This window comes from Acomys minous (assembly GCF_964271855.1).
Source record: "Acomys minous genome assembly, chromosome: 7".
Taxonomy (NCBI): domain Eukaryota; kingdom Metazoa; phylum Chordata; class Mammalia; order Rodentia; family Muridae; genus Acomys; species Acomys minous.
This window is the reverse complement of record NC_140488.1, coordinates 3,015,433-3,029,461: the sequence shown is the minus strand read 5'-3', so window position 1 is coordinate 3,029,461 and position 14,029 is coordinate 3,015,433.

The following is a 14,029-nucleotide window of genomic DNA, read 5'->3' as shown; positions in this document are numbered from 1 at the left end:
GTTAATACTCAACCTCTTGAAGACAAAATTAAGCCCACCTTGTTGGATGACCCATTATATCCACAAACTCATATATGGTCATGAGAATTCAAATTTAGCAACAGTCAAAGTGAAACAAAAATGTCTGGTTCCTATAAGTGGTTGTGGTGGCACATGCTTCTAATGCTAGGACTTGCAGGTAGTGACAGAGGCAGAAGGATCAGGAGTTGAATACCACTCTGTGCTACATAGAGAATTCAAGGGCAACCTCAGTGAAATGAGACCCTGTCTAAAACAAACAAAGAAGCAAACAGACAGACAGACAGACAGACAGCCTGGCTTCACTCCTTGTAGTGGTTTGAATGAGAGGCCCCTCCTATTCATGTACATTTGAATACTTGGCTCCCAGTTGGTAGACCTGCTGGGAGAGGCTTTGGAGGTGTGGCCTTGATGGAGGAAGTGTATCACTGGGGTGGGTTTTGATAGTTTCAGAGCTATGTCCTGTTTCTGGGATGCTTTCTTAGTTTCCTTTTTATGGTTTGAGATATGAACACATAGCTGATGCCCAGTTTATATGTCTCCTACTGACATGCTTCCCTACCATGATAATAATGGGATTCTTTATAATTATAAGCCCAAGTAAACCATTTCTTCTATAACATGCCTTGGTTATAATGTTTATCACAACAATAGAAAAGTAACTATATTAGAACCAGACAGATACAAACAATAACAAAGAAAGAAAATAATCACTGAAACCAAACACAGACAAAAGATTTTATAGACAAGAAGATGAAAACAATCATTATGATTATGTTCCATAAGCATAAAAGACAACTAAAAAGCCAGGAAAGCCACTTGATATATGCTTACTCCCATGAAGACAAAGGTAAGACCATCCTATTAGAAATGAATTCACCTTTTTCTTTTTTGTTTTTCGAGACAGGGCTTCTCTGTGTAGCCCTGGCTGTCCTTGACTTGCTTTGTAGACCAGGCTGACCTTGAATTCATAGCGATCTATCTGCCTTTGCCTCCCAAGTGCTAGGATTACAGGTGTGGCATCACCGTGCCCAGTAAATTAAACTTTTACAAATAAAAATTACAACATATAAAAATTAAAGATGTACTGTATAACATTAACAAGTAAGATATTGCAGAAAAATAAAGATGAACTTGTGATTTTAGCAACAAAACATACCTAAAATGAAAACCTGAATAAAAAAGGAGTTTAAAATATCAGAAAATCAAATGCAACAGAGAGAGAGAGAGACAGAGAGACAGAGACAGAGAGAGTAAATAGGAAGGCAGCAGAAATGTTACTTAATGGATAGAGAACTTTTGTCACATTTAATGTAAAATAAAACCATTAATTAAAAAATCTTAAAACATGAAAATTAAAGTATGGCACATCATAAAAAAAATTCTTTTAAAATTAACAAAAATAAGACTCCAAGAAAGAAGATTGAGACATTCACTTTACATGTTGAAGAATAAAGATATGGAAGTATAAAACTTTTATCAGATGACATTGAGTGGCATCTTAACTGTACTGAAAAACAAGGCCCTGTCAACATGAAATTCTATACCTGAAAAATTATGATTCAAAAATAAAGTGACCTGAAAAATCAAGATAGGTTACAGAAAAAAGATACAAACAATCAATCTTAAAGTAATTACTTAAACGGAAATAACTACAGATACTAAAAAAAAATTAACGAAAATATAACAACAATAATATAAAATTCATTCAAAAGACTGCAAAAAAAAAAAATAGGTAAGGGGAGCCAAGAAACAAATGCAACAAACAGAAATTTTCAAGTTGTTAGATTTAAACCTGACCATAATAGTCACATTAAATAAAATATTTTATATATGACTAATAAATACACAGACTCCCAACAAATAGTTTAATTTAAAAGGCAGGAAAAGCTATGCCATATTAACATGTTATAGAGAAAGTTAAAATAGCTGTGTGAATAACAGGTACAGTAAATTTCTGAGGAAATGTATTACAAAGGCTAGCTGAACATTTTGAATAATAATAAATTCATCAAGAGAATATGTCAATTCATAGCATTTATGTACTTTGTATCACATATTTAGAATACATGAAGAAAGTTGGGCACGGGGCACACCTGTAATCCCAGTACTTAGGGAGGCAGAGACAGGCATATCTCTGTGAGTTCAAGTCCAGCCTAGTCTACCAAGTGAATCCAGGACAGCCAAGGCTGTTACACAGAGAAACCCTATCTGAAAACAAAACAAAACAAACAAACAAACAAAAAACACAAAAATGTGTAATTTAACATGATTAACAAGTGGCATTTGTTTATTTGGTATTTTATGCGTTTATATCATGTATTTTCCCTCCATACCTTACTATGATCTGTTTTTTAAAGCCAGAGTCCATTTAATATGCCCATATGTACATGAGTATATAAATAACTATTGGAGCAATAGTAAACTCTTGAGGCTGGTCCCTGAAGAAAACTGTCTCTCCTTTTCCCAGAAGCCATTGAGCTACTCAGCTGGGGGTGGGTTTTAAAGCTTTTGGATTTGGCTTAATCTGGTTGAGGTCTTATGCACAGCTTCCTTGAGGTGCATGTGTACATGGCATATCTGGAAAATAATGTTTTACTGAAGACATCCAATTTCTCTGGCTTTTACCATTGGTTTTTTTGTTTGTTTGTTTGTTTTAACTTTTCTCACATGATCATCCCTTAGCCTCCAAAAGAGAGGTGTATTAAAGATGTCCCACTTAGAGCTGAGCACTCCAAAGTCTGTTTTTATCATCACAGCTAGGTATTACAATGCGATCCGGAATGATGATACCTCTAGCAGTATTTGTAATTGTTCAGGATTGTTTTGAATATTCTGGGTCTTTTCTGTTTCCATATAAATTATGAGATTATTTCATCCAATTTCTGTAAAGAATTGTGCTGGAAGTTTAATGAGTATTGCATTGAATCTGTAGATTGCTTTTGGTAGGATGATCATATTCATAGTATTAACTTCATCAATCCATGAGCATGGGAGGGCAAAATGAGCATTTGACATATGTTCAGCAGTGTCTAAAGTTGGAGAGAAATATTTAAATAGAGAGGGCTAGCCACAACACATGCTCATGGGCATACCTGAAAATGATAAAAGATAGAGATGCCCTTCTATAAAATAATTGAGAATAAAAAACATACTACAATGTACTATGTAAGCAAGGAAACAATCAGCTGTAATAGTGGTACGCCTATCTTGGTGATAACAAAAAGTTGTATAATTGGCCTTAGGGCCATCTCGAAAAGGAGGAAAATCTTTAAATATATAGACCATTCAATGATATTGCTGGTCCATCACCTAATACCACAAGCCCTTCTCTACTACCTTCTACCTGCTCACCTCTGCCTTGATGGTTTCTTCCCATAATTTCAAAACATTCTTTTGGGCTTAGTGTTTAGAAACTTTCCAAGTCCTTATCCTGTTAGCTTTAGTCAATAGCTGCCCAGATAGAGGCAAAAGGGTTGGGGGCAATTCATGCGTTTGAGGTTGTGATAACTGTCAACTTGAAAGAATCTAAAAACACCTAGGAAACAAGCCTTTGTGAACTCCTTTGGGGAACTATCTTGATTAACTTCATGGACATGGAAAGATACATCTAAACTCTGGTCTGGGGACCCTGGACTGTACAGAATGAAGAAAGCCCACTGAGCACTAGCATGAATTCATCATTTTCTGCTTCCTGCTGAAGATGCAGCATTAGCAGCTTCATATTGAAGCTCCTGTTCCCATGACTCCCCTGTCATGACAGACTGTGGCCTGGAACAGGGGGCCAAACAACTTTTTTCTCTTTAAGCTGTTTTATCACAGCAACAGGAAAAATAACTGAGATGGTTGTGCCTTTAAAAATTAGAAAATATTGAATTTTACCTCTTTATACTCTTAGTTAACAATACTACATTCTGTTGTTGCTGTTCTGGGGATGAGTAAGAACTCTGGGGAGTGGGTTAATAGCTAAGGCTGGAGCGATGGCTCAGGGGCTAAATGTGTGCTCTGGCCTTGCAAATGACATATGTTTGATTCAGGACCCACGTTAAATGCTTCACAGCCAACTGTAACTCCGGATCCAGAGAATTAGACACCCCGGGGCCCCTTCAGACACCTGTAGTCATGGTCACACACCCACACATAGAAGATATACATGCTTACACATAATTAAAATAGAATCTTAAAAAGTCTAAGCCAAGACTAGAATATGGCTATGTGCCAGTTGATTTAAAACAGCTGCTAGCTTTCTGCATTAGAATATTAAATGCCAATCAGTGAGATCAAGATAAAAAAGTCATCTGAATTTTCAAAATCCTGAGATGTAAAGCATTTCCTTTGAGAGGGATAAGCAACAACTATTTAGCTGTGTGTGTGTGTGTGTGTGTGTGTGTGTGTGTGTGTGTGTGTGTGTGTGTGTGTATTTCTTTGCATCACTGTGTTTCCAAGGCAACTGGATTACCAGAGAGACCAGGGAGTCTGTGTTGCTCGTAAACTGTGTTATCAGGAGTAGTTCCTGCCCTAGCACAGCCTTTGAAAATACAGATGATATGGATTGCATTTGTATTTTTCTCAGGTGCCTTTGACCCAGGCCTGAATTTTCCAGTGGTTCTCTGACTCAAATGACTGTTTAGGAATAAATCAGACTGAGCAATCCTGTCCCTTCACTTATAGCTATATGATTTGCATTGACAAGAGTTTACTATTTTGTCTTAGAATTCAAATTGTCCCTCCCATCCCCCAGATCATTCAGCTGGAGAAAGAAGAGTAACACTTGAGCTATAGACACCAACCAATTTATAAGAATTAAGTACAGGAGTACAGCTGGGTCTAAGATGTTAGCCTTCTGGAAGCTTTTGCAAAGGAAAAATTCATATTCACTGGGAAATATCTGGACAATTTAAAGCTCTTGTTTAACAGAAAACTATACTCAGATCCTAGCTTTAAGAAAATAATGGCCTCAAAACTAAATATTGATCCAATAGTATTGCACGAAAGTTTGGCTTAAGGATCACTGAACAAAAGTCAAGAAAGCCAATCATCCAAAAATGAAGCAGTTAGCCCAAGGTGGAGCCTTTTCTAAGTGGCAAAAACACTACCAGTGTTCCCTGACAGCATGCGCCCCATGACCCAATGTTCACAAACCATGTGACACCCTCATTCCTGTTCCATGGATGGCGTACACTTAAGGTCCTCAAAGACTACGGTGGGGAACATAAAATTGTCAATGTAGGCTGCTACTAACACTCTGATGAGCACTGTGTTCATTCCATTTTGAGACCTCAAGATCAGTCTTCAGGCTTCACAGCCACTTCTTTTGGCTCTGTACCCAGATGAAGAAGAGAGGAACTACACAGACTCTCTCTCTCTCTGTGTGTCTCTCTCTCTCTCTGTGTCTCTCTGTCTCTGTCTCTGTCTCTGTCTGACACACACACACACACACACACACACACACACACACACACACACACTTTCTTCATTGGTTTTGCTTTTTTGTTTGTTTTTGTTTATGTGTTTTTGTTTTGTTTTTTGTTTTTAGACAAAGTTCTTGTTATGTAGTACAGGATAGCATGGAACTTACTATACAGCCCAGGCTGGCCTCAAACTCATTGTAATCCTCATGTATCTCTCTTATGAGTCCAAGATTATAGACTTTTGTTTTATTTCTTGGTAATCCAAAAGGCTAAACTCGGTTTCTAACATGGTAAGTAGGTATACCGTCACTCAGATCTGTCACTGTCCTTCAATGCTTGTTTGGTGATAGTGACTTTGCCTTGGGCCTTGCTTATCCTAAACACATACTACCACTCATCTATGTCCCCAAAACAATCTTTTAGTTTACCTTTTTTTTTATTACAAGGTCTAGCTATATGACTTTGGATTACCTGGAATATTCTATGTGAGCCACAAACCCTGACATTTCCTTTTTTTTTTTTTCTTTTCACTATTTTGTTTTTCTCATTAGGCACTGCTGGGAGAAAACCTAGGGCCTTTCTTAAGCTAAGCAAGCTCACTATTACTGCACTATGCCCACCCTCAATTCCAATACTGAGAAAGACCTTAAAGTACTCTTATGAATATAAAAAAAAGGCCCTTAAAGAGGAAATGAATAAATTCCTCAAAGAAATATAGGAAAACACAAGTGAACAGTGGAAAAGAAGGGCAGTGGTGGCACAAAGCTTGTGGCAGTAACCAAACATTATCTGATTTGACTTTTGGCCCAGTCCAGAGAGGAAACTCATACCTGTCCACAGCTTGTGTGACCAAGATTGAAACTAGAGAACCCAGGGATTCAGGGTAAAATCAAATACTACTAGTCTAAAAAATAACAATTAAAAAAAATTCTCAGGGCTCATGTGACCCTGTGGAAGAGCTAGAGGGGATGGACGTCTCCATGAAAACTATTTTTCTCTTTTTATTATTGCACAGGTCTTTTGCATATATATTATGGCTTCCAGTTTAGTCTATTTAGGAAATTCTTGAGTGCATGAAGGATTGGGTTTCTGTGTCAATATCTGTTTCTTATACCTCTTTGGGGGGGTTATTTCCTTTTTTAAATTGTTTTGTCCTATTCAGATGCATTTGTGTTTTTTATCATTATGTTGTTATATTATCTTATAGTATATTACATTATATTTACTATACTATTATTCCTTAGAATCCTGTTTATTTCCTAATGAGAGACAGAAAAGGTCTGGATAAGGATGAGAGGGGAGATGGGAAGGAACTCGGAGGAGTAGCAGGAGAGGAAACTGTAATTGGTTTATAATATATTTTTAAAAATCTATTTTTGATGAAAGAAACAACAAAAGGGCAGGAGACACTGTCAACAGAACAAAGCAACAGCCTACAGAGTGGGAAAAGATCTTCACCAACCCTTCATCAGACAAAGGTCTAATATCCAAAATATATAAAGAACTCAAGAAATTAAACACCACCAACCCAAATAACCCAATTGAGAAATGGGGGCTCAGAACTAAACAGACAATTCTCAGCAGAGGAATATCAAATGGTTGAGAGACACTTAAATGCTCAACCTCCTTAATCATCAGGGAAATGCAAATCAAAATGACACTGAGATTCCATCTTACACCCATCAGAATGGTTAAGATCAAAAACTCAAGTGAAACCACATTTTGGCGAGGATGTGGAGAGAGAGGAACACTCCTTCATTGCTGGTGGGAATGCAAACTAGTACAACCACTTTGGAAATCTATCTGGTGCTTTCTCAGACAAGTGGGAATAGGGCTTCCTCAAGACCCAGCTATTCCACTCCTTGGAATATACCCAGAAAATGACGTACCACACAACAGGGACATATGCTCAACCATGTTCATAGCAGCCTTATTCATAATAGCCAGAACCTGGAAACAGCTTAAGTGTCCCTCAGTAGAAGAATGGATAAAGAAACTGGTACATTTACACTATGGAATACTATTCAGCTATTAAAAACAAGGAATTCCCAAAATTTGTGGACAAATGGATTGACCTAGAAATGATCATAATGAGTGAGTTCACCCAGAAGCAGAAAGAGACAAATGGTATATACTCACTTATATTGAGACACTAGCCCAAGGAGTATGTCCCATGAAAGACTTTACTTACCAGGAAAGTGGATCAAAGGGGATGACATCCTATTGGGACTTTAGGTAAGAGAAGCATGGGAGAATGGGGAAATAGAAGGATCCAGAGGGTCCAGGAAACCTGTAAGAAGAAGGTTATGATGGGTGGATCTGGGTCCTGGGGTCCTTCCTGCTCAAACTATTGCACCAGCCAAGGGAAATATAGGCAGTAAACTTCGAACCCTTACCCAGACCTAGCCGATGGACAGGACATTCTCCACCGTTGAGTGGAGAGTGAGGTCTGACTTTGACACGAACTCTGGGGCCCCATTTCTGACCACATCCCCTTGATAGGGAGGCCTGGTGGCACTCAGAGGAAGGATAACAGGTCACCAAGAAGAGACTTGATACCCTATGAGCATATACAGGGGGAAGAGGTCCCCCTCAGTCACAGTCATAGGGGAGGGGAGTAGGGGGGAAGCAGGAGGGAGGGAGGAATGGGAGGATACAAGGGATGGGCTAACCATTGAGATGTAATATGAATAAATTAATAAAAAAAGAAAAAAAGGGAAAAAGAAAAAAGCACAAACATATAAACACCACTAAGTTGATTTGTTAGGATATATATATATATATATCCTATATATATTTATACATATATAATAAAATATATATATAATATATTAATAAAATAATATATATAATAAAATTTGAAAATATATATATGCTTAAAAATAGACATGAATTATAATTAATTATAGAGGGTAAGAGGGAGGGGGTCACAGAAATGTTGGATGGATAAATGAGAAAATGAAGTAAATAAAATACACATATAAAAAGTAAGTTAAAATACTTTAAAAGGTAACTTCCTTTCTTATTTTGAGTAGTTTATTCTTGTATAGATATCACAACTTTTATATTTAGTCATCTATAAATAGACTATTTCTTAATTACTGCTTATTAAAATAAAGTTGTTATGAGCAAAGAAAATAGTAAAAGGAAAACAATATTTTCCATTAAGTATTATACATGCATTCTCACACCACAAATCGTAGTCTGGCATCTTGGTGCTGGCTTTGATTCACAAATATGATCATTTGTAATTAGCACATTAGTTTTTTACTAATGATGACTGCCAAAATGTTTTGCACCTGGGTAATTTCCTCCTCTCTGACTGCCATGTTTCCCGCTCAGAGTAGGGAATATAAAGAGTAGACTTCTTTATAGTCCAGAAAAAATAAACAGTGTGAAGATTAGCATCAATGGAAAATTAGTTATTTTCTGGGTTTTTTAGATAAATTTTGTAAATTGAAATATAATTACATCAAATGCCAGTCCTATCCTTTCTTCAAGCCCTCCTGTGACTCTCTCCCTTCCTCTCAAACAGATAGCCTCCTCTTATCAATATTTTTACATGTATACATATACATATCTGTACACATATAGATATGTATATATGATTAATATCCAGAATGCATAAAGAATTGAAAAACAAAGAAACAAAAAAGACCCAATTTAAAAATGGGCTATAGAACACGCCTTTAATCCTAGCACTCAGGGAGGTGGAGACAGGCAGATCTCTGTGAGTTTGAGGCCAGCCTGGTCTACAAAGCAAGTTGAAATTGGATAGCCAAGACTACACAGAGAAACCCTGTCTTGGGAAAAAAATTAAAAAGAAATAGAAAACAAAAGTATAAAATGGGCTATACATCTGAGCAAAGATTTTTCCATAAAGAAATAAAAATTATTAAGAATTTTTCATCACCCTTAGCAATTAGAAAAATAGAATTGAAAATGACTTTGAGATTTCATCCTACCCCATTCAGAAAGCCCAAGATCAAGAAAACAACTGACAAAAAATGCTGACAAGGTTGTGAGGAAAGAGGAACCCTCTCAATGTTAGTGGGAATGCAAATAGTTCAGTCACTCTGGAAACCAGTATAGAGAAAAAGCTAAAAGTCTAGCATATGATGCACTCCTTGGCACATGTCCAAAAACTCACTTGACATCCTATTCTACAAATACTTCTTCAGCTATGCTTATTGCCTCAGCTGCCTGAGGAAGCCTCTCTAAAGATAATTGTACTAGGCAGCAATCTTGAGCATATATAAATATCACTACAAATCATTTTATTGATCTTTTTCTATTATAGCTTTCAGGGATATAAGGTGTTGTAGCTATGTTTATATGTGGGTAAAACAATATGATTTAGAATGTAGTAAGAAGTCATGCCAAAGTAGTCTACCAAAGTAGCAATCGTATATTCTTTACTAAGGTCCATGGTCTTCCTAGCCCTGGAAAACTGGGTAGGTTTTCAGTATCCAGCATGGTTCTTCACTTGTTGATTAGGCTTTAAATCCAATTAGACAGCTGTTGGTTGCCTCCAACATGTGAGTACTACATACTACACATCTGTACATATATTGTCTTGCTGGTATTTGTCAGGTTCATAGGTGTTATAGCTATGTATGGCTTTTTAACACTTTTGCTCCCTTGGCAGCTTGTATTTTCTATAACTACAGAAGCTAGGCTGTAAGAATGAGGTTTTCAGGTCAGATCCAGCATGACTCATTTGAGTGTGTGTCTTAAGTGCATGGTGTCTTTAACAATATGGGCTCACCCTCAACAACAGAAAGACAAAGAAGATCAAATGTTACATCAATAATCTATATAGTTTGGCGAGTCATTTGGATGACCTTGACCAACCCTTCAAAAGGAGGTTTCTCCTGTATAGTACTGAGGTTATATATAGATTGTTACTCAACAATATTCATTGCCACTCTATTCACATATGACAACAACTTAAATGCCCTTCAATAGATTAATGGATGATGAAATGTAGTACATATACTCCATGGAATACCATTTAGTTGTAAAGAAACATGGAATTGTGAACTTTGAAGGTAAATATTTTTTCTTGAGACTTCTGCCTCTTCAATCTGCCTGTCTGATCTTTGGAATGGTAAGAGTAAATTTTTAGAGATGTATTCTGATCAATTTCCAAAGGCTGGTCAAGGTGTTTGTGAACTTGACCTTCACAACACATTTACTCCCATAAGAATATAAAATATAAAATTAAAATTTTGGTGTTATTGTAAATAACTTTTTAGAAATGTAAATTCCAGTTTTCATTGTTTATTATAAGAAAACAAATTACTTTAAAATAGTACCTTTATGTCTTTCTAACTTTGCTCTGTTTGCTTATTAGTTCTAGAAATATTTATATATATTTTTGGTCTATTCTATCTATACAACCATGTTATCTTCTAATAAGGAGAGTTTTATTTACTCCGTTTTTACTCCAGCCTTCTATATTTTCTTTCCTCACTTTACTAGTTAAGACTTTTTAATATGAGATAGATAAGAATAGTAAGAATTATGCTTTAGCCAGGCATGGTGGCACACCCCTTTAATCCCAGCACTAGGGGAGGCAGAGGCAGACAGATCTTTGTGAGTTCGAGGCCAGCTTGATCTACAAAGTTGTCCAGGACAACCAAGGCTACACAGAGAAACCATGTCTAGAGAGAGTAGTGTGATGAGACTGAAATTTTTCTCATAATTAATTGATAGGATTGTATGACAGACATTGTCTATAGCTCATTCTTTCTTATAGCAGTCTTTACTCATTTGTGTAATAGGGCAATACTGGACTTAAGTAATAAATTATTATGTGTTCTTTCTGCCTCTATTTTCTTGAAAGCCTCTGAATTCACGGTAATTTGAATTTGAATCTTTTGCAGAATTCATCAGGGAAATTATCTTAGTCTGGCACTTTCTCTTTTGAGTGAAATTAGTTACTATTTCAATTTACTTAATAGATGTATTATTGATGATGTCTTTGTAGAATTTATTGCCCTTTTAGTGTCCATGGAATCAATAGAGAAGGCCATTTTCCATTTCTGCAGTTGGTAATTTGTATCTTTGGGTGGGGCAGTTGCGTGGTGAGGCCTACATCATGTCTACTGATATTTTCATTAACTCAGAGTTTTGTTGATTTGCTTTTCCTCATTGTTTCTCTGTTTGCGGAAGCACTGATTTCTATGCTAACTTTAACTCTTTCTTTTTTTTGATTGCTTTAGGTTTAAAATAATGTCATTGGCTCCTCATTACTAAGGTTTATTCTTAGAACATCAGTATTAAATATTTTATAAAAATATGTACATTTACAGTTACAAATTTATCTGTTTTAGACTGCTACATTTTACAACAGATAAGTTGCATCTAATTTTAACTTAATACAAAGCGTTTACAGCTTTATTCTGAAGCTGTTTCTTTGGTATGTGAGAAATGCAGGTGTGTGTTATTTGATTTGCAAGTGTCTGCCCACTTTTTGTTTTCTGTTACATACTTTTAGTTTGATTGCACTCCAATACATGACCGTTATGAATTTTATTTCTCTGTATTTTCAGGGTGTGTTTGATGTGCCAGAGTATGATCCATCTTGGTGAATGTTTCATGTGAGTGCCACAAAACTGTGTTCTGTGGTAGCTGAGCAATGTAAGTCAGTTGGCAGTACTGTGTGGCTGGAACCTGAGCCCCCCAGTGCTATCTACCTGCTTCATCAAGCTGCTCTGACACTGGACTTTTGCAGTTTCCATTCTGACTGATTGGATTAATCTTGTGTCAATTTTACTAGAGGAACCTTTATGTATTCTGATGCATTGAGCTGAGTGCAGTAATATGTGGTGAATTGTATTGGAGAAGTAACTTCTTTATCACTGTGCTCTTCTCTGTTCCTGATTTTTATTATTTTGTTCTGAAATCACTTTTGCATGATAGTTACATAACTTTCTAGGGTTATTTTTTATTATGTGTCAGCATTGCATACATTTTTTATCCCTGGAATTTTAAATTTCCTAGGGACTTATATCTCTAATTGATTTAATGTGAAAATAATACATTTGAGATTGCTTTTTCTTATTCATAATGATAACTTCAGAAATTTAAGTTATGTCACTGTATCTGTCACTTTAATTTCACAATTTTAACAGTAAAGTTATTGTCTACATCAGGACACAGTGGTATATTCCTTTAATCCCAGCACTCAGAAGACAGAGACAGGTGAGTCTATGTGAATTTGAGGCCAGCCTGGTACAAAGTGAGTCCAGGACAGCCAGAGTTACACAGAGAAACACTGTTTAAAAAACAAAACAAAACAAAACAAAGTAAAACAAAACACAAACACAAAAACAAAAACAAAAAAAGAATAATGTCTACAATATTTTAACTATTTTCTTTCCTATATTTTTTGCCTAGTTTATTCCTATTCTTTTTGTTTAGTTTATTATTTTTGGTTGGTCTGTTTGTTTGGTTTGGTTTTGGTTTTCAATACAGGATTTCTCTGTGTAGCCCTGGCTGTCCCAGGACTTACTCTGTAGACCAGGCTGGCCTTGAACTCACAGAAATCTGACTGCCTCTGTCTCCCAAGTGCTGAGATTAAAGGTGTGCGCCACCATTGCCTGCCACATAGATTTATTTTATTTTTTATGTGTGCACCTGCACACCAGAAGAAGGCATCAAATCTCACTCTAGATGGTTGTAAGCCACCATGTAGTTGCCATGAATCGAATTCAGGACTTCTTGAAGAGCAACTGCTGAGCCACTTCTCCATCCCATGCTTCTCTATTCTTTTTCTTACTTTGTCTCTATGTACATCAATAAGACTATCACTACATGGATCCAGATCTGCCAGCCACGATGGTCTTCTTGTGGGGCTCCTGGACACTCTGGGTCCTTCTATCCCTCCATTCTTCCATAGAACTCTCACCTGGAGTCCAGCAGCGAGTCCCAGCATCTGTCCCAATCCCCCATTGAGTGGAAACTCTCAGAGGACATCTATATTGGGCTAGTATGCAGATATAAGTGAGTATATATACCATGTGAGTCTTTCTGCTTCTGGGTTAACTCACTCAGTATGATCCTTCCTAGTTCCATCCGTTTGTCCACAAATTTCAGGATTTCCCTGTTTTTAATAGCTGAGAAGTATTCCATAGCGTAAATGTACCACAGTTTCTTTATCCATACTTCTACTGAGGGACATCTAGGTTGTCTCCATGTTCTGGCTATTACAAATAAGGCTGCTATGAACATAGCTGAGCGAATGTTCTTGTTGTCTACTGGAGCATCTTTTGGGTATAGCTGGGTCTTGAGGAATTGGTAGGATTAGTATCCTTACACTATGAGGTCCAAGGCATTTTCCCCATTTCCTGCTTAGGTTTATATACCCACACTAAAGACATAAGAAAACATAGTGAGAAGGAGCTATGGGACCCAGTTGTGACGAGAAACTATGCCAGACCTTGTTTGTGGACTTCTTGCCACAAGACCTGGGATAAAACAAATTTCTGCTTTGCCTATATGCATATAGCATTTTGTTATGAAAGACCTGTTTAAGGTAGAATCTAATGCAGGATATTTTTCTTCTCTTAGTGGTAAAAAAAAGTCACAATTTT